The sequence below is a fragment of the Petaurus breviceps genome, unplaced genomic scaffold (assembly GCF_028583685.1).
Source record: "Petaurus breviceps papuanus isolate PSGF00001 unplaced genomic scaffold, PetGlider_PUasm1.0 38, whole genome shotgun sequence".
NCBI classification, from domain to species: Eukaryota; Metazoa; Chordata; class Mammalia; order Diprotodontia; family Petauridae; genus Petaurus; species Petaurus breviceps.
The window spans coordinates 80224356-80246968 of record NW_027186304.1 but is presented as its reverse complement, the minus strand read 5'-3'; the positions used below and the strand labels follow the sequence as shown (position 1 = coordinate 80246968).

The window sequence follows — 22613 nt, the reverse complement described above, 5'->3', positions numbered from 1 at the left end:
TCTCTCTCTCTCCCCCCCTCTTTTGCAAAGCCTAATTGATGTTAACTGATACTAGGACACTATTAGTGATATATCAGAAACATATTAGAAACATTGAAGAGATATTACCTAATATTTATTAAATATTGAAGAGATTACTTACAGGTAGGTGACACAATGTATAGAGTGCCAGTCCTGACATCAGGAAGATGTATCTTCCCAGGTTAAAATTTGATCTCAGACACTCTCTGGGCAAGTCACTTAACTGCCTTTTTCTCCAGTTCCCTCATTTATAAAATGAGCTGGAGAAGAACATGGCAAACCACTGTAGTATCTTTGCGAAGAAAATCAAAATGGAATCATGAAGAGTCAGACATGACTAAAACAATTGAACAACAGCACCACAAAGAGATAACAGGTAATTAATATTTGTGAGAACACAGGAGAATGGGTGTTTCCTCCAAAAACATTAGAAGGAATAAATCCAATCCCTTAGGAGTGCCCCTAGAATCCTAAGGGGGAGATGTAAACATCTCCTCTAGAAATCTGGACTTTCTATCTCCAAGTCTAGTGTTCTGGTCACTGTGCCAGTTGGCATCCAGAACATATAAGGGCTATAAAAGTTAGACCACTTTTCCACACGATAATCCACCAATGAATAATAATAGATAGCATTTATGTAGTGATTTAAGATTTGCAAAGTGCTTTACAAATATTATCTCATTTTTTTTCTCATAGTAACTGTGAAAGTAAGTGCTATAATTATTTCCATTTTATAGATAAAAAGTGAGTACCCAAGGTTGTGACTTGCCCAGGGTCACACAGGTAATAAGTGTTTGAGGCTGGATTTAAACTCAGCGCTTCCTGCCTCCAGGTCCAGGATTCTTATCTGTTGTTCTACTTAGCTGTATTTAAAGAGTACAATCATAGCTCAGCTCAAGTTTTCTCTCCTCCCTTGAAAACATCCTGATTCCTTCAACTGATTTGCATCTGACATAGTGTTAGATCCCTTCTCTTTCCTAGTCACTATCCTCTGGCATGTTCCATTTTGCCATATTTTTCATCAACTTATTGTGCCCAGAATTAAATAAAATACTCAGTGTCATTTGACTAGAACACAGTAGAGTAGTTCTATTACCTCCCATGTTTTAAATGGAGGCATATAGTTTAAATTTGCATCCTAGAAAGAGAGAGAGACAGAGACAGAGGGAAAGACAGAGACAGAGAGAGAAAGAGACAGAGAGAGAGAGAGAGAGAGAGAGAGAGAGAGAGAGAGAGAGAGAGAAAGGCAGTAATATGGCATATTGGAATCAGAATGATATAGGTTCATGTATTAGTCATACAAACCTAGACAATCCATTTGCCCTCTCAGTGTCCCAGGTAACTGTACAAGACTATAAATTGCAGAGCAGCTGCCATCCAAGAAAGGTGACTTGAATGGATTCTCTCCATGTTGGGTGGTTTGGGCTAAAAGTTCAAGTTTTGCTTTTGATTTGTTGGGTAGAGCATAGAAGTAGACACTGGGCAATCATATTGTTGTCAGGTTAAGAGACTGGGAGAGATGGAAGTGAGATGTAAAGGACTCTAAGGACCAACCTCCACCCACTGTGAATGTGTTTAGAGTTGAGGCAGGAGACAAGTTTGATTGTGCTAAACTTTCCCCTTTCATGCAGGTGGTGAAATGATTCTCTTCTTTCTCCCTCCCTCTGTCCAAGAGGGAAGATATTGATTCACAACTTTTTCTGTTCTTTAAAGTTCCTTTTCACTTTGCATTTTAATTAGTGCCATGACCTGATTAGATTAAAATTTGATTGATCATAATTGCTTTGGATTGAGAGTGAAAGGGAGAAGTGAGAGAGATAGAATAAAGAGAGAAATGGAGTGAAGGAGGAGAGAGAGACAAGAGTGAGAAAGAGAGATTGAAAGAGACAGAGACAGAGACAAACAGAGACAGAAAGACAGGGAAAGAGAGGCAGAGACAGAGACAGACACAGAAAGACACAGAGAGGCAGACAGAGAATAGTCTGAACTGTCATTATGAATTTTTTTTTTACTTTCATCACCTAAGGTGAGAGTTCAGGAACTTTAATGAGATAGAATCTTATTAATATTGATTTACTATTTTTATAAAACTCCCAAAGTGGGGCAATCCTAGATCCTTGTCTTCCCCCAGAAGCTGAAATCAACAGTGGCCCACTGGTGGTACATTTATTTAGTCTTCTCTTCCACACATATGCAAAGAAATCTCTCTGTAGTGCTACAGCTAAGGCAGCAACTAGAGACCAGGCCCTGCCTGATGGGAGAAGGGGAGTGGTGGTGCTAAATAAGATTATTAATTATTGATTCCAAAAGTAGCAAAAAGAGGATCAGAAATAACTTGCCCTTTTCTGTAGCAGTTCAATAGGTAAATCTATTTCCAACTTCATCCAAATCTTCAACCCTCAAAGACATACTGCTAAGAAAAGATTTTCTCCACTTTGTTCACATTCCAAAAAAGAGCCCTTGTTAGACTTTTAATGCTTCATTTATCACTGGCCTAGTTCATTACCTCTATGGTGTCTGGATTTTTGATGTCTGCTGAATGAATATACCCCAAAGCATCCTGTCTATGTTTCTGATTTGCCATTTAATATCACCACTAACTGAGAACACTGGAAGGCACTCTGCAAAAATGTTTTTAAATTTTTTTAATTGTGAAAAGGGATGCTACTTTAAATTAAATTGAATAAATGTGAAAACATTACCAATAGAAGTAGTGTCATCTTATTTTATACTTTCAGGAAAACTAAGAAAATTTTAAACTGAACTTAACAGAAAATATATCATGACTTCCACAAGGCAGAATTTTCATCACAATTTCTAGGCATTATTATTTTTACTAAAACAAATATTTTGAATATTTTTATATTTATATAATTTTTTGTGCAAAAAGATAGTTTAAACTCAGAGATGTAATGTCATAATTGTGTTTTTGACATGTTTATACTTGGAAAAAGTGATTTGCTTCTGGTGTTGTTGATGTCCCTACTTTTGTTGAGAAGACCAGCAGCACTAAAATTCTGATTGGTCACTAAATTCTGGTCACCAAAATTTAAAACCTGAGTTATATTGAATTTTGCCTCCCACTTATCCTTCATATACTACCATTTGTAATTTGTTTCAGCTTTGCCTTCATGATTTATCTCACATCTGTCCCCTTCTAGAATCCATCTTGTCCATACCCTAGTTCAAACCTGCGTTCCTCTCTTACTTAGATTAATTGGTCTCCTTGCTTCCAGTCTCTCCCCTTCCATTTGGTCCTTTACACAATTGCCAAATGGATATTCCTAAAGCTGGACTGACTATGTCACTTTCTTCCTCTAGGAACTCCATTGGTTCCCTTTTTACTTCTAAAATAAACTACAATGTTTTCTTCGCCTGATTCCTTTTTAATGCTAGTGTTTTGTGTCCACCAATTGTCTCCAATTTGTGACTGTTCTGACTTTCTTTTTATTCCCAGCTCTTAGCACAGTGTTTGACACACAGTAGGATTAATAAATAGCTATTGGTATAGTAGTATTAATAAATAGTTATTAAACAGAGGCTGGCTTTGTTTAACTTTTAATTCCCTTCACATCACATCACACTCTAGCATACTACACTTGGCTTATTTCATATGACTAGCTGGATTATTATTTAACATTCCAGTCAAACTGGCAATTATCATCCTTCATATATGATGAACCAGTTCCCATCTCCATATCTTTTAATGATCTGTCCTCTCATAATAAGAAGGTATTCTGACTTCATCTCTGCCTCATAGAATCCTTATCTTTAAGGATAGCCTTAAATACTAGTTTCTTCAGAAAACCTTACCCCTATTATTTTGTATCTGTATTGTGTTTATTTAATTGTGCTCATATAGGTTCATGTAATTTCCCTACAATAACAACATCAACAGCAATAATTAATAGCTATCATTTATCCATTGGCACCTACTATGTGCCCAGAACTGTGCTAAGTGCTTTACAGACACTGTCTTGTTTGATCCTCACAAGAACCCTGCAAGGTAGATGCTGTTCTTATTCTTAATTTTTTTTGAAGGGGGGAAGGTAAGGCAATTGGGGTTAAGTGACTTGCCCAAGGTCACACAGCTAGTTAAGTGTCAAGTATCTGAGGTTGGATTTGGACTGAGGTCCTCCTGACTTTAGGGTCAGTGCTCTGTTCACTGTGCCACCCAACTGCCCTGATTATCCTCATTTTAGAGATGAGCAAACTGAAGCAATCAGAGTTTAAGTGACTTGCCCAGGATCACACAGCTAGTAAGTGCCTGAGGTGGGATTTGAGTTTAAGCCTTTTTGACTCCAGGCCTTATGGTATATCCCAGGGGTGAGGAACCTGCAGCCTCAAGGCTACATGTGGTGCTCTAGGTCCTCAAGTGCAGTTCTTTGACTAAATCCAAACTTCATAAATCCCCTTAATAAAAGGATTTGTTCTGTGAAACTTTGACTCAGTCACAAGGCTACACCCTAGGTCACAGGTGGCCTTCAGATCTCAGGTTCCCCACCCCTGCTCTATCCACTGCCTATCTATCACCTAGCCACTCCTATGGGATAGAATGAATGTAAACTCCTTGAGGGCAGCACTATATTTGAGTTTTTGCCTTCATTACTATCACAGGGTTTGCCATGTAGTAGGTGCTTATTTAATGCTTAATGAATGGATTTTGACGCTTATAATAAAAAAGCCTGTTTTGATATCTTAAGTGTAACTAAAAATAACAAACTCCTGAGAACTAGAGTTATTAATTATAGAAAAGTAATGAAGCTTAGATGCAAAATACTTCAAGGGGGAAAAAAAGACATTTCCATCTGTCTCACAATAGATACATATTTATGCCAATGGGAAAACTTTTTCACATAGCTATCATAAGCCTAATGGAAACACTTTTTTATAAACATTTCACATACCTAGTTTATCTTCCCAACACATGTCTAAAGGAATCTTTGTGGCACCTAAACATTGGCCCATGAGACATGCTCATGGAATGAATGAATCCTGGATTATGGCTCTTTTTCCTTTGGCCTTCCTGAGGGCACATCAGCTTTTCCATTCATAGCAGATCAAAGGTAATGAATAGCTACAGTTAATCTTTACTAAATATAAACCATCATATACACATGTATTGTTACAATTTCATCATCACTGGACTCTGTGTCATAAATGAACTTTATTTAGCAAATTCTTACCCTCCCAAATCTGAAATAGCCCCAAAGTTACTCTATAGCAAAGCACTGTCTCAGATTATCAAATAGCCTTTATACCACTTGTGTGGGAAGCTTACTGAATGTTGTTGGCTTAAATACCTTCTTAGAACTCCTGATACTTACTGTCTTACAAGTAAGTGGAACAAGCAGATGTTTAGGATGCATGATTTGAAGATTTCCAAGATAGTCTACTGTCCCAAACACTTGCCCATTCCAAGTGCACCATGTTTAGAGCTTACACTATTAGAGATTCGGTCCTTTGAGTTCCTCTTCAATGTGTTCTACCTCTCACTCTATCCCCCTTCCTTCAGTTTTCATTCTGAAACATGGCAACGTGGGAGTATTAACTCCCTAGAGGTTAAGAGCAAAGTGGGAGTAGGCATTGATAATATCGAAAAGCTACCTGGATGGGGCGGCTCGGTGGCACAGTGAATAGAGCACCGGCCCTGGAGTCAGGAGGACCTGAGTTCCAATCTAAACTCAGACACTTAACACACACACACACACACACACACACACACACACACACACAAATAGCCGTGTGACCTTGGGCAAGTCACTTAACTCCAACTGCCCTACTTTCTCCCCTCCAAAAAGAAAAAAACAAAGAAAAAGAAGTAAAAGCTAACTGGCTTTGCATTGGATGGTCCTGTGTAACACAAATGAACACTTTATTATATCTTGTATATGCAAGTGCATCTTCCCAAACAATGCTCTAAGCTCTTTGAGGGCAGAGACTCTGTCTTATTCCATGGTTCAAACCTTAAAACTACTAGTAAGGGCACATAAGAGTCACTCAATATATATTTGTGGTTGATTATACCTTGCATATGAGCTAAACATTCCAACTCTTGTATTCCCCTACAGGGGGAAATGACACGTTGATTTCAGAGCCAAATAGTTGTTGCTTATTGTTCAGAACAGGATCTACAACAAATGAATGCTTTGTATCTTGGCAATTTCTCTTTCTCTAAACCACACAACTCACAACCTTTTTCCTACTCTTTTTTTTTCTTAACAAATAGAGGTCTGGAATGAGATTTGAAATAGGTAAGATCAAATATACACACACACAAGTTTGGAGGCCACATTGAGACTCATGCTCAGGATATTCAAGCAACATTTCAGCTCAGCATCACTGAGTCATAAATGGGTACAAGGTGCTCAGAGCAGACCTGTCCCTATTTCATAGATGATATTTTGCACAGTCATCATTGATTTTGATGTTTAGTTGTTTTTCAATTGTGTCAGATTCTTCATGACCTGCCTACCCTCTCTCCCCCTAATTTGGGGTTTTCTTCACAAAGATACTGGAGTGGTTTGCCATTTCCTTCTCCAGCTCATTTTATTGGAAATTTATGGGAAATTGAGGCAAACACAGCTAAGTGACTTGCTGAGAGCCACATAGCTAGTGTCTGAGGCCAAATCTGACTTCATGAAAAGGAGTCTTCCTGACTCCAGGCCTGGCACTTTTTCTGCAGTGTCACCTAACTTCCCATTGTTGATTGGGCTTTTCAAAATAAACATTTGAATTTATTTTTCTACTCTTTCCACAAATATTCTGTGCTTTGGCAGCTTGGTTTCTGAAAAACTCCACTTGTCAGATTTTCTAAAACTTATCTAAAATGTCAAGTAGCCAATTGTCATGTCCAGTTGCTGGAATCTTCTAAAATTCCTCTGGCAACTTCAGAAGGCTTCCAGTCTGCCTCTCTCCCATCTCCCCTTCCAATAGCCCTGCCCCCAGCCAAAGCATTTTCCAAATCCAAAAACAAAAATTAAAAAGCAATTTCTTTGGGGTTTCATATTTGGAGAGGAAGTTGCATGGGGCTTTATATTTTATATAAAACAATTTTTAAAATTCCAATAAACACAACAACCCCTTTGCTTTGACCCATATGATTTTCTTCATTTTTTCATATAAAAATAAATTCTTCTATCTTTTTATGCAGTTCATTTCAACTAGAATTTATTATGTTTCTATTGCGTTCTAGATACTGTGCTAGACATTAGGCATACAAAGAGGAAAATGAAAGTCATTGCTTCCCTCAAGGAGTACATTCTGTTAGGGGAAAATGTATTCTGCAGTCTACTAAACATTCTACATTCATATTAAATAATTTATATTCTATTTTTTAAAATGTCCAAAGATAATTAAATGTTAAATAATTTGATGGAACGAAGGGAAATGCCATTAGGAAGTGGTAAGTTTAGAACAGATCTTGTGTGGGAGATAGAACCTGAGTTGAGTCCTGAAGGAGGCTAAGGGTTCCATAAGAGAGAGTTAAGGAAGAAGAACATTCTAGGAATGGGGCATAGTCTAAAATGAGAACAATTCTTCTAGTTTGGCTGGATTATAAAGTGTGTAAAAGAGAACAATGCACAATAAGTCTGGAAAGCTAATTATCTCCTGTCTATTTGAAAATATTAAGAACAACAAAACAACATACCCAACAATCCTAATGTCACTACTGATTTATTTGTTTCTTTTCAATTAAGATACAAATTTTGACTTATAACAGACAAGTCTGTTCACACAGTGCTAGTCTCCACTCCTCATAATAGCTCTTACAGAGAAAAAGAGAGGAAAAAAAGCAGCTCAGGGCAGGAGGCAGCAAGTACAACTCGGAAAAGAAAATGATAGCCATAAACCAGAGCTCAATGAAGTCAATTCATAATATAAATTCCTATATGATTCCCCAGTTACTTAAAGGCAAGGGAAATAATTCCTCCTGGGTGGAAGCAAACTGCAGCAATGATTGCATGCCCTGAGTGCCACACAATGTGGATTTGATGACAGCAGATTTCACAGGTTTCAGAGAAAGGAAAGGTAACATCCCAAGGACTAAAATTTGACATGGGGAAAAATTCACAAAAATTTTGAAGAAACAGAAGGAAACATTTCCATGCTTGTTCATTGCAATTTTGCAACATTCACTTTTGGTTGTTTTGTAGTGTATTCTTTCTATTGGTGGTGTTGTAGTCATTGTGCAATTGTTTCCTTGAATATGGTTACTTTATATAAGTTCATGAAGCATCTTTGTATTCTTCATGTTTGGTGTTTCTTACAGCATAGAAATGATCCATTACATTCAAGTGACACAATTTGTTTAGCCATCCCCCAATAGATGAACATCTACTAGAAAAAGGAGGAATGAACATGTAATTTTTTTGCTATGAGAAAAAAAAATACCACCATAAAGCTGTCTAGAATCTATGCTTCCACTTCCTATCATCTCATTCTTCTCTTAACTCTCTACTATTTGGTTCTTACATCATCATTCAACTGAAACTGCTCTCTCAAGTCAACAAGCAGGTCTTAATTGTCAAATCTAAAGGTCTTTTCTCAATCTTCATCCTTCCTGACCTCTCTGAAAACTTCAATACTGTCTACTTCTCTATTCTCATTGATACGCTCTTCTCTTTAGGTTTTCGTGACACTATTCTATCCTAGTTCTCTTTTTACCTGATTGACAGCCCCTTATCAATCTCCTTTGCTGGATCTTCATCCACGTAATGTTCTTAATTATGGCAGTCCCATAGAGCTCTGTCCTAAACCCTCTTCTTTTCTCCCTCTATGCCATTTCATTGGATAGCCTCATTAGCTCACACGTATCCAATTATAATCTCTAAAACTGATTATTCTCAAAATATACTTATCCATTCTTAACTTCTCTCCTAAATTCTAGGTTTCCACCTCTGACTGTCTATTGGACATCCTATCCATTCCTAACTTCTCTCCTAAATTCTAGGTTTCCACCTCTGACTGTCTATTGGACATCTTAAATTAGATGTCCAGTAGACATCTTAAACTGAGTAAGTTAAAAACCTAACTCATCTTTCCTGCTAAGCCATCCCCTTCTCGTATCTTCCTTATTATAGTAGAAGGCACCACTATTCATTCATCTACTCAGATGTAAAATCTTGGTGTTATCTTCAACTGTTCACCCTCTCTCATCCCTCATATTCAATATTTTGTCATCTCATAAATTTTATTTCTATAATATTCTCTGCTCTCTTTTGATATTACCACCTACCTGGTGCATACCCCCATCACTTAACACCTGGACTATTACAAAAGTAATAATCAATAGGATGTTCTGCTTGCCACAACTCTTTTACTACTCTAGTCCATTCTCCACTCAGTTGTCAAATTGATCTCCTTTTTAAGTTCAGGTCTAATCATGCTGACCATATAATTTATGAAATAGGGACAGGTCATGTCTGAGGGAGTCTCCCTATTACATATAAAATCCTCCTCACATTGGTGTTCAGACCCTTTTATAACCTAGTCTACTTCTACCTTTCCAGAATTTATACACTTCATCCTCTGGCCCATACCCCATGTGCTTTGCAATATAGTAAAACTGGTCTCCTTATTCTTCTTTGTACAAAACACTCTATTTCCCAACTAGGGAATTTTCATTAGCTGTCCTCCATACCCAGAATACTCTCCCCACCATGTTTCCACCTTCTGACTTCCTTCCTCAACTAGGATCTTACCCTCTTCAAGAAGTCTTCCTGATTCCCCTCAATGTTAATGCTAACCTTGTCTTCTGTGATTATCTCCAATTTAGCATCTGAATATACATCTCTATCCAATATTCATCCATTCATCCATCCATCATCTATCAGTCTGTCTGTCCCTCTATTTCTGTCTGTTTTCTATCTTATTATTTATGTCTATTATTAAATAATATTTATTATTAGTTGTTAGCATGTTACTTCCCCCATTAGACTGTAAGCATCTTGAGATCAGGAAACTCTCTTTTTTGTATCTTTTTTTTTTTGGTATCCTCAGTACTTATCACAGAACCTGGCCTATAGTATACACTTAATAAATGCTTGTTGATTTGACTTGTTAACAATGCATATGAGAATTTTCTTATCAGTGACCTCCTTGGGGTATAAGACAATACCTTTCAAGTCTATTATTTTTCCAAACCAAGGAAAGCAACCTTTGGATGCAATGCAAATAACTAATAGGCAATTGAAATATACATACACATATACATATTCATATACATACACACACATATATGTAAAGATAGCAAGAGGGAACCTAGTCATCATTGATGAATTCAGATAACTGGCTTCAAACTACATTAACTACATCCTTGGCCACTCATTGTGGCCAGTGATATTTGAATGCCATTTCAAAAGTCTTAGAGAATGAGAGTATCTATTGAGTGGAGAATGGTCAATTTTTCTTGATTAAAAAAAGTTGAGGGAGTATGGGTTGAATAAAGTAGTCATATCAAACTCAAATAGAAATGGGGGCCAGTAAACCATACATAAGGATCCTTGCAAGTACATATTGACTTAGAAAACAATATTAAATATATTTATTTGTATTTTAATTTATTTTGTTCAATATTTCCCAAAATACATTTTTTTATCTGGTTCAAGTCACCTTTGGGGATATTGTGGGCTACTGTTTGATGCCTCTGGAATAGGGCATGTACTATGAACTTGACTTTGTTTCTTTGAAAATTCTTAATAAATAGGAGAACCTCTAGAAAGGAAGTGATGGTCACAAAGGGTTAATATAGCTTTATGACAGATTATTCTTCTTTACTAAAAGCACTTTAGGCCATGTGGAAGAAGCAAATATAGTAATTGATAAATATCTTATTGATCAATTAAGAAGTATCTATTAACTGTTTATTTTGGGTCAGGCATTGTGCTCAGCACTAGGGCTGTAAAGGATATATATATATACACACATATCTATATATACACACATACATATACACACACATATATATACATACATATATAAACACATATATATGAGAGTACATATAAGGTAAATACTATTTGACATTAATTTCCAAATATAGTATACCTGACCTTTCTAGTGAGCCTTCCCTTATATCAAAGATAAAATTAAAATGTAAAACTTTACCAAATTTAAACAGCACATTAATACTATCTAATAGCATGAACAATAGCCATTGTCTCCAACTTCTAAAAAATAATGGAAAGGTACATTTTTTCTCATTTCTTCTCCAAGGCCAGGATTAGTCAGGAAAATTATATGACAATTTTTTTTCCTGTGGTCATTGTGTACATTCTTTTGATCTTTCTGCTTATTGAATTCAACATCTATTTTTTTTTAATTTTCCCATATTTCTCTGAATTATTCATATATGCAATTTTTTACCTTGTAATAATCTTTCATTATATTCACATACCTCAATTTTTCTAATTATTCTTCAATAAATAGGCATCCATTTAATTTTTACTTATTTGCTACCCCAAAAAGTTATACTATGGTTATTGTATTGTATACGGTCCCTCCTGTTGTAGTATATGTCCAGCAGTGGGATCAGAGTGCCTGATCTTTTAGGGGAGGGGATAATTTAAAATTACAAGATGTTAGAGCAAAAGCTTACCATCATAAACAGGGTATTAATGCTCCAGAATTTCTATCAACTCTCCAACATTGATTATTCTCATTTCTCTTTTCCACTGATATTCACATTGATTTGATTTTCCTTCCTTTCATTATTAGTGATTTGGAGCAATCTTTCATATGGTAATTAATAATTCATAATTATTCTTTTGAGAACTACTCATTCATATCCTTTGGCCACTTGTCTTTTGGGTTTTGATTCTTGGTCTTACATATTTGTATTAGTGAACATTGGATATCAGACATATATTAGAAATATTTTCTAATATTCTAAAAATATTAGAAAATTTTTTTCCCAGGTGAGTTTCCCTTGTTTTCATAGCTTCACTGATTTTGCTAATGGAAAAGTTTTTAGTTGTGAATTTTTGGAAAACTATGTTAAACCATTCATGCAGAAATGATGGAGTACTATGGGTTAGAGAAGTATCCTAAAAGCAGGAGCCAAAGACACATGGTGTAAGGGGGTAGTAATCTGAGTCCAAGGAATAAGTGAGCAACCAATCAAAATGTTTAAAGATGGATTATATCTTACCTTTGCAAGTCCTCAATGATGATTGTCTCCAACACAATCATGTTTTAAGAAGGATATTGATAAGCTAAATGGCATTTCAAAGCATTGTAAAGAGAATATTAAAGGCCTTGAGTTATGCCATATGATAGTCAATGGAAGGAACCATGGGTATCTAATTTGGAAAAAGAAGATTCAGTGTGATATATTACAGTACTCTTTAAGTATCTGAATGACTATCAAGCAAAAGAGAAATTAAACTTGTATTATTTAATGGCAGAAACAAGGAATTAATGAAAGGTGCAAATAAGCAAACTTAGGCTTGATATAAGGAAAGAAAACAAAATAAAATTTCCTAACAATTTGAGCTATCCAACAGTACAGTCATCAGTCTTGATAATTAATAGGTTCCCCATTATTGGAGGATTTCATGTAGAGACTAGACTACTGGGCATCAAGTAGATTATAAGGAGGGATTCCTTTTCAGTTATAAGTTGGCCTAGATAACTGCTGGGGTCCCAACAAAACTGTAAAATTATCTGATTATGTGAAAAGACATCAATGAGAACATGTGTAATTTGAAAATTTGTTAAGTAGGTCATGTAGGGTGCAAGATACTAAAGGAACCTGAAGAAGTCTTGCAGTCAGCTGGTTAGATGTTTTCTATAGTATTTGTGGAATGACATAGTTGAGAGTAAAACAGGATGCAAAGGTATAGAAAACTGTGATCTATATCAGTTTAGGGGGTACCCACTGACAATCCAATAATGCTAAATTCAAATATTTCAAAGATAATTAACTACATAAATTTAAAATAGATCACATTTGAACCTGCAAGTGACAATGAAGATTATACTTTCAGATTCCATAGTGAAATGTGCAGAAATACTAAACTTCAAGTCTATTACTTTGGGCAATAAAAGGGGGAGTTTTGAAGTACCTCTTTTCTTTGGGCTAAAGAAAAGGGGAAATTATATTCCAAGAGCATAAAAACATTCTGAAAGGCGACTCTTGACTTTTCTTCTCATCAGAAATCTATGGTAATATACATCACTGTGGTGTAGACATTTTTGTAAGGAAGTATGGGTGGAACAAAATTCTCTGTCCAAAAATCACTGACAACTTTATTTGTCCTATTTTTTACCCCTTAGAAATAACCACTTCTTTCCCTTACCACAAAGGCTTCCTCACGACTTCATCTACTTCCTTCACTAGGAGACTATTAAGACTTCATTAGTTGGTTTGGTGTTAGTGGAAACCTTTCAAAGAATGATTCAGTCTACTGTTTGGAAACTTGGAATAAGAAGTCAACACATTTTTCTCAGATCTTGTAAATGAAATGCGGCTGACCAAAAAGTTGCCACACTGGAAGTCAGAAGTAAGTCATTAAAATTGATCTGAAACCCTCTAGATAAAATGTCTCCTATAAATAACCTTTCACATATGTGACATCATTTGATCCTTACAATAATCCTATGAGGTAAGGGTTATTATGTCCCCCATTTTACAGATGAGGAGACTAATGTTGAGAGAAACTAAGTGATCTGGTCAGTTTCACACCACTAGTAAATGTCTGAGGCAGGATTTGAACCCATACTTTCCTGACTCTAGTTTAAGAACTCTACTCCATCATTCTGCCTCTCATTCATACTCCCCATTATTTGGGGATGGCTAGGTGGCACAGTGAATAGAGCACTGGCCCTGGAGTCAGGAGGACTTGAGTTCAAATCTAGCCTCAGACACTTGACACACTTACTAGCCGTGTGACTTTGGGCAAATCACTTAACGCCTACTACCATCCAAAAAATAAAAAAGCATATTCCCCATTGTTATTTTCTTTCTAGATAAGATTACATTTCAAGGAATACAACATTTCTTGCCCAATATTTTATACTTGAGTTTAATTTCAATTTGTGCAAGTCTAATGTACATTTTAAGCCAAGGAGGTAAAAAGCTAACATATTGATGAATAGTATCAAAATAAGCGATTCTGGAAAAACTATCTAAGGCAATCCTTATTCTGAGAAAAGGTTCTCACTTTCATCTTTGATATCATGTTCTTTTTATAAAGTTAGAAGTAGATAGATATAGGCGTAAGAAAACACACATGTAAGCATGTACACATGTACTATATGCATATGTGTATGTATGTGTTCAAAACAACAAAAAGGAAGAAAATCTACAGTATGCCAAAATATTTATAGAAATACTTTTATAATAATAATACACAGTCAGAAATGCAGCAGATGTCTGTTGATTACAATATGACCAAATAGATTTTAGTACATAACTGTAATGGAACACTCCTTTTCTGTAAGAACCAAGGGACAGGAACAATCTACAGAAGCATGGGAAGACATGTGCCTTGATACAAATAAGTAAGCAGTATCAAGATAACTCATGACTGCAGCAAAGAGACTGACACCATGTAAATAGAAATGGCAACAACCACAAAAGCCTGAATGTTGTGTAAATGTAATAACTAAGCATGGCATTGAAGAGAAGATGAGGAAATGGACTTCTTCCTCCTTGGCATAAGTGAGGGGCTTTGGGTGTGGGACATTGGATATATAATGTCAGACTCATTTAATGTTGGTTAGTTTTGTTCAGCAGCTTTATTTCTTTTTTTTTTTAATTATAGACTGTTTCTGGATACGTTAGTACAAGGGTTATATTTTGATAAATGAAGATTATATAAAAGCAAAAAATAACTGTACATTTAAAAAAAAATAAATGGACATCACTGAAAGATAGTTTACCATGATCTTGCATTCAGACTAAATACGGGGTCTTCTCTCAGAATCCTTTGCCATCTTTATTTTTTCACTTCAGATTATTCACTGTCTTCTGACTTGTGGGAGAAAAAAATGGCCTTCTGGTTTGCTGGGCCTGCTTCAAAACCCAAAAGCATCGTCCAAAATGTACTTTTTCCTATTCTGAAGTGGTTTATGCTCTGTAACAAGAAGCTCATGACCCTTGGTTAGAAGAGAACAAACATCCTTAACAGCATGGATTGCTTCCAAGTTTAAACATCAAAATGATGTGTTTTCTCCCCAACCTGCAAAACCCACAAGATCCTTTCCAAATATTTCTCCACCCAGTCCCCGGGTGATAAGATTAAATGTGATAAACAATATGAAAATCAACTTCTGGCAAAGGCTATCCAAGGTGATCCCTTGCTTTGAGAAAACTTCCTCACCTTGACATTTGGTCTCTTGTTCTGGCAGCCAGGTTAGCATTTTTTTTTTACTAGATTCTTTGTTTTGCAAAGGATATCACAATGTAGCCGGGATATCTAAGCCTCCCAGAAAGGCATTCTTTCAGAAATACTTCACATTCTTGGTAGTGGAAGAACAGATAATGAATAAGGAACTTTTTTACTTTTTTGTACCTTTCATGTTAAGCCCTCAGGATTCCAACATTCCTGTGAATGAAATATTCTTCATAGGTACAGATAGGACAACGGAAGCAAAGTGGCTATCTCTAAAGTCACACTATCTGATGTCTCATTATAATCTTTTTTCTAAGGTTAATCTAAAAATATTACAACAATGTAGGTTTGATACTGACAATACTTTTGGACTTTGACCTCTATTTAAAAAAAATCTTTTAGAAAACCTTGATAACACATAAAGTAAAGGACTAGGATTGGCAAGATTGAATAAAGTACCAGTTGAGCTGGTTTTGATGTTATCTGGCATGCTCTTGAAAGGAGACCTTTCATAACCTGTGTGTTATGCGAATAAGATGCCAGTCTATGAACATGTATTCAAGGCAAACAAATGAATCCTGACCCCCCTCAATCTACAACTGGCTAATTTCCTTATTCATTTTCTTTCACCAGGTTCAAAGGCAGTCTAGTGAGTATGATATGGAAAAACTTAAAAATTACAAAAACTCTCAAAATAGCTTGGCTTCCACTCTAAAATAATGCCAAGGAAATCTCTTTTCCCAAGGGCCATCTTCTCTTCTTTCAATTCCCAACCACAAACATGTAGACTTAGACAAAAAGTCCTGTTAATGGTCATGTGATTTATTAACATTCTCAAATAATAAATAAATGTAGATAAACAGTTAAGTGATTTATAAGGAACTGCAGTGAAGTCTTACTGCCAGAGTCACCCTTGTACTCAGAGCAAGCACGGAAAAGAAAATCTATTGACTGAACTTTGCTGTCAACAGTTGTTACCAGCTGTCACAACTGCTGGTTCAGTCTGCTCTCATGTCTAGTCCACTCTTCAGCCAATGTCTGTCTTTTTTTTCTTCTACTCTTCTATAATTATAACTCTTAGTTGAAATTCCAAAATGAAGTGAGTTCTCTTCAAAAAAGATGGAGCTCTTCTCCGAATGTCTAGCTACAGGCTTTGTTATCCTCTCAGAAGTCCTCCAAAGTGTCTATGATCCTATTCTAACAACTGCAACAGTTGCTGGGACTGGGGTACTACACTCTTTCCTTTCCCACTAAGGGATTCTTCTTAGCTCTATGAAAACAGTGATAAGATTCCTGGGGAACACCAGCCACCAAAAATAAGATTTGCAATAATTTTCTCATATCTTTTTGTCTATTATTCCCACCTTGTCTCCCCTCCCCTTACTTCATACGTGGGGGGGAAAATTACTTAAAAAATAGGGTTTTTCTCACATCTAGGGTATTCACAAATTTATTAGCAGAAAGGAAGTCAACAGAACGGAAATCAATGTACAATATGAATCAAGTATGGGGTAAGTACTTATGTCTCACATACAAAGGAAATGCATAACACAGATGGATCTCACAATAACTTATTAACAAAGACTTAAAACAGCAGTAATAATTGCTCTTATACTTTCTAATGAGATTGTTACTTCAAAACATAAAAAATTTGATGGGACTGTGAATAGCAGTGTTAAATTTCACCTCAGCTTTTCACTGTCCGAGTAAATTCCTTCAGGTTTGTGCCTTCTGGCAAGATGGGCTAGGTCTTAAGCTTATCTCTTATTGTTATCTATCTTTTCTAAAGCTACCAGTCAGTTTGAAGCATTGGACCCAGGACCTTCAGACTTCCCACAAGGTGGCCCCCAGGTTGGACATGTCTGTTGTAGGATTGCTACTTTATCACCTATGACAAGGGCAGAGACATACAGCAAAAGAGGAAGTCAGAGTTTTGAGATTCAGTCTCAGGTCCACAGAAGCCAAGATATGGGATTTAGGTGTTATGTGGCAAGGATGAAGTAAGGAGACTATCTTAAGGAGGGGTTCTATGTTAGTCCTGACATGTTTATAGACATAAAGAGAAGTGAGTGACTAAGGGTGAATCATTCCCTATTTCCACTGAGTTAATGACTCTTTATATCAGTAGTCAATAAATGAATTAATTCATTATCTCAAAATATAAGCCATCAGTGCTAAATCACACATATCCCTGAAGTTCCCCACAAATTTTCAAAGAACTTCTAGTGCTCACTCCTAGGCTTGGCCCTATGGGTCCATTCCATGAAGTGTTCCTGGGTTGCAACTTCCATTATAATCCCTTTTTCCCTACCAAAGTTTTAGAATCAATATCTGCAATGGTAAAGGAATTTGAAGATCTTCCCCTTAGTAGGTCTAGGGAATTTGAAGATCTTCCCTACCCTTTAATGGGCCTCACTTGGAGCCCAACAAGAGAAGGTTGCTTAGGAGAGGCTTGTTTTTGAGCCTGTATTTTTTGTTTGCTTCTAATTACTGCTTGTATTTTCTGAAGTTCATGGTGCTGACTTTTTCTCCTGAACTAAGTGAATGACATATATGTGTGTTTGATTAAAGTAAAATCGTTAACCCCTATTGAGTTGTTTTCCTTTAGAAAAGCAGATCAAAGAACCTGTGCTAGCAGCTATCCTGGGTATGCTAGGGTACTTGCTGTTACAATATCTAAAGTCCGTGCAATCTCAGGTCTCAGCTGCCTGAAGGTAAACTTTAGTTGTGTATTTTTTCCAACGTTTTTATCAGTTAACATGTCACAATGTCTATAACGTCCACTCATGACTATTGGATGTGAATAGTAGTGAAGAAGAAAATGGTTAACCCTTTAGACGGTGTAGCAGCAAGTACCCCAAGCACGACCTCAGGGTTTGCTGCCACCACAGGTACTTGGATCTGCTTTGATAAAGGAAAGCAACTCAAAATGGGTTAACAAGCTTATTTTAATCAGTCAGTCATATGTGGTTTACCTTGTTCAGGGGAAAAAGGTCAGCACCCCGAACTTCAAAGTATACAGGCAGAATTATCAAGACAAACAGATCTAGTAGACAGATTTCAAACTGTCCAACCATTACATCCATACCCAGTCAACATCTGGGTTTTTCAAAGCCGGGGGTGCTCTGGACAACGGCTTCCCAGAATCCATATCAAATCACAGAACACTTCTCAAAGTGAGCCCCCAAAACAAAGCTACACATCAGGGCTTATATAGCCTTCTCCTGGCTCAGAGAATGTAACAACCTTGTTGACTCACTGGCCAATCAAGAAATATCTACTGAAAAACAAGCCTCCCACCCCAGGCTTCAGGTGCACTTTAGCCTAGGGGCAGGGAAGATCTTCCAAATTTGCATTCCCATTACAGACCGGGACTATTAAGTTTCTTCAGAACAGCGACTAGTCCATTGGATGAGAGATTTAGAGCTATAAAGAGTCTTAGAGGTTGAGCTTCCTTATTCACTGCATAGAGGAGGAAATTGAGACTAAGAAAAAATAGTTTACCCAAAGTCACAGAGGGAAAGAGTAAGTGGCAGAATCAAGATTCAAAACCAGCTTTTCTGTCTCCAAATCTTGTTCTCTTTTCATTGTACCATGAAATGTTTTTGCATGTTTTGCTCTGTTCATAGCTCATAGTCCCCAATACAGCCTTTAACATGGCTGTATAGTGTTGATTAGAAATGTGATGTGACACTAGTCCCATATCTGGCAAGATGATACCTGGAACCAAGCAGGGGGTAGCTTTTGTTCCCACCACCAAAGAAGCCAAATCTCCTTCCAAAAGGTACCAAAGAAGAAATGATACAGATATTGAAGTGAATGTCAGGTGTGGCTCTCAGCCTTACAGCTCTATTTTAGATAGGATAGTAAAGAGGAATTCCTGAGGCAACTTGAGATCCTTGTTCAGACTAGGACAAAATAGATAAAAAACACAATAAGTGATTTTAATGCTCTCTCTGGACAAGCTTAGGCAGGAGTGATAGATACACAGTGAAACACACTGGCATTGTATGGAGCAGGGCCCTTTGCTGCTACTTTTTGACTTTTTCTAATTAAAAAAAAAAGCAATTCACTTCAACTGTGCCCAAAATAGGTAAAATCAGATACTTAAGTGAGTGTCAGGGGAAAAGTAGGAATATTAAAGGAAAAAAAAAACCTGTGACTATTGGGGGGAAGGCTATTAAAGGGACAGAGATGGAATATTCATTTACTTGCATCTTCCAAAAAACAGTGGATTTAGCATATGTTCTCCTTGAATGGTATGTGCCATTTCTCCATCAGATGTTTAAACCACAGGCACATTCTTAAAATTTCAAATGCATTTTGCAGATATTAAGTATGAGTCTGATTTAGAATGACCAAAGAATGGGAGATACTACTCCACATGATTCCAGAGGCAGAGTTGTTAAGAAGGATAGTATCTCAAGAGAAGCAGAAACCTATATTCTCCATCCTGTCATTTTGACAGACCTGCCACCGGATCACAAAATAAATTTATACTAAACAAGCTGCCTGAAATCTAGCTGCCACATTGGATCTGCAAAATATGTACCAGCTGAGTTGTTTTTTTTTTTGGGGGGGGGTAGAGGAAAGGGATTAGATTTGCAACTTTATTAGTTTACCAGTTCCCAAAATAGAGTTGTCCCTCCACTGATGCATTATCAAAAACTCTTTTGTAATTTGTAGTCTTAGATAATGTCTGAAGGCACAAGGAAGGAAAATAATTTGTGTGCACAGTTACTATGGCAGAACTTGGATTCAGATCTCTGTGATTTCAGTGGGGACCATGAATCTGCTATCCCACATTGCCTTTCTATCTAAATACCATTTTGAAATTGTCTGGCAGTCCTTTTTCATCTCTCCAATTGACAATTGAATCCACCACGAATTTATTAAGTGCCTGCTATGTGCAAAACCGAATACTTGGTGAGAGGGATTCACACACAAAATGCAACAGTCCTGGTGCTCAATGAATTTACATTACACATTGGGTGGAGACTATATACATATGAATAAATACAAAGTCTACTTTGTATTTGATTAAAGAAAAGAAAATGAAAAATAATTTTGGGTGTGAGCAGAGAGAACTGACAACTGGGAAAATGATAAGAAAAGGCATCTTATAAGTGGTTCATTCTGTGTAGAGCCTTGAAATGAGCTAGAGATTCTAAGAAGTGAGGATGAATGAGTTTGAAAGACATGAAGACACAATTCAGTGCTGAGTATCAGTGCTTAATGGTACTTGCAACTATTATATCACAAAAGAAATAAATGCCAAAGTCAAATAGCTGTTATAGCACACTTTATTATAAGTCCTAGCTAATCTGTATTGAGGTTGCATTGAAAGGAGGCATCCAGGATAGGAAAGAATGCCTTCCAAAGGCCTTTGCACAGTAAAGTTACTCATCCTTTTTTTCTCTGGTGGTTCAGGCATTTTTTTTTTCCCTTATAAGCCAAGCTGGAAACATGCAGAAGAATACTACTAAAATTCCTTACAGGCAGGGAAAGTTAGTTTCATTTCTCAGCTCCTGATTCCATTATTATACTATAGGAAACAAAACAAACAAATGAATTCATCACACGTTACAAATAATAATTGGCGTTAAAATTCATTGATGTCAATTGTAGAGAAGGTTCTGAAGTTCATGAACTATGCTGGTAGAGGAGTTTTCCTCATCAGACAGTTCCTTTCCCGTATCCCAGGTTTTCTTAAACTTTTTCCACTCATGACCCCTTCAGCGCTTCTTAAACTAAGGGTCATCACCCCATCCTACTTCCTAAGGTTTAGAGCAAGGGTGGGGAACATGTGACCTTCTAGGTCCTTGGGTATACAGCCTTTTAACTGAAACTAATTTACAGAATAAATCCTTTTATTAAGGGTATTTGTTCTGTGAAGTTTGGATTTGGTCAAAGGGCTGCATTTGAGGACCTAGAGGGCCACATGTGACCTTAAGGCCACAGGTTCCCAACCTGTGGTCAGAATATGCTTCTGTGCATGAGGAGAGTGGCTACTTTTCCTACTGACACCACAGATCCTTGGAGAGGAATTACATAAAACTATTTCACATGCCTTTAAGGCTATACCAATTGTTATTTTAGTGTGACAACATATTTGGGACATGCAGGCAAGTCATAGACAAGGTTTCTATATTAGTGCACTCTGACCATGAACTAAAGAACATCCTGAACATCTCAGAAGAATCATAACTGAAGATGGGCTAAAGGGCAGTGGAAAGATGCATAGGAAATATCGGCAGACACAGACATGCTAACAATCATGGCTTTGGTTTCAGAAGTGGCATATGAGACAACTTGGAGAACACATGATGAGAAGCATGCTGATGAAAGCTACACTGTGAACGATCCTGTAGCCGTGGCGTATTAAAGGAACCAGAAGTACTCTAGCATTTTGGAAGACAGACATAAAGACATAAATAAGAATCGTGGAATGAAAAATAAAGAAACCAGAGTTCTTGTGGGTGGAGTGTGTTTTGTCTATTTTTGTCTTTCTATACTTTTGCCTTATTCATAGAAGATATTTAATAAATGTTGAATTAGATTATTGTTGAATTAGATTAATCATAGAATCATAATTGAAGCGATCATTTAGGCCTCCCTCATTTTATAAGGGAAGAAACTGAGACCTAGAGATTTTAAGTGCTTTGCTTCAAGGTTTGTAAGCATTATATTCCAGGGAAAAAGTTTGAACTCTGGTTCTCTGACACCAAATTCAGTATACTTTCCAATGTGCCATGCTGATGTGTAGTAATCTAGAAACAAAGGGGGTAACTGTGTCAAGGAAATCACATTTTTTTTTTGCATAATTTAAAGGGCTCAAATATATACGTGCTTGTAGTTCATGAGAGGCTGCTTGGTGTAGTGACTAGAGTAAGGGTTAAAGTCAGGAAGGCTTGGATTTAAATCCTGCTTTTGCCATATACTCTCTGTGTGACCCTTCACAAATCACTTAACCTCTGTGCTCTAGGCAACTTTCTCTAAAACTATACATTACAGCAAAGGTGCTGCCCTGCATTGGTAGAGTGAATTACTTCCCTTGGGGGCTCCACTGAAATCCTTAGTCTTGATCTCTTTGCATCTCATAAAACATTTAACATGTGACAATTGAGTCTTACAATGAGCCTGTGAGTTAGACAGAATTTTACAGAGCAGGAAACTGGCTCAAAGAAATTCAATTATTGGGGACAGCTAAGTGGTACAGTGGATAGATGGTCAGTTCTGGAGTCAGGAGGACCT

The 22613-nt window shown here is 36.7% G+C and overlaps 1 long non-coding RNA gene across 1 annotated transcript in view; it reads left to right on the top strand.

The window, feature by feature from the left end:
• Positions 1-21839, top strand: part of LOC138170623 (uncharacterized) — a 26654-nt gene extending 4815 nt beyond the window's left edge. Inside the window, exon 2 of the long non-coding RNA XR_011170689.1 lies at positions 21653-21839. This is a non-coding gene — a long non-coding RNA (uncharacterized lncRNA). The remainder of the gene's footprint in view (positions 1-21652) is intronic.
• The last annotated feature ends 774 nt before the right edge of the window (positions 21840-22613 follow it).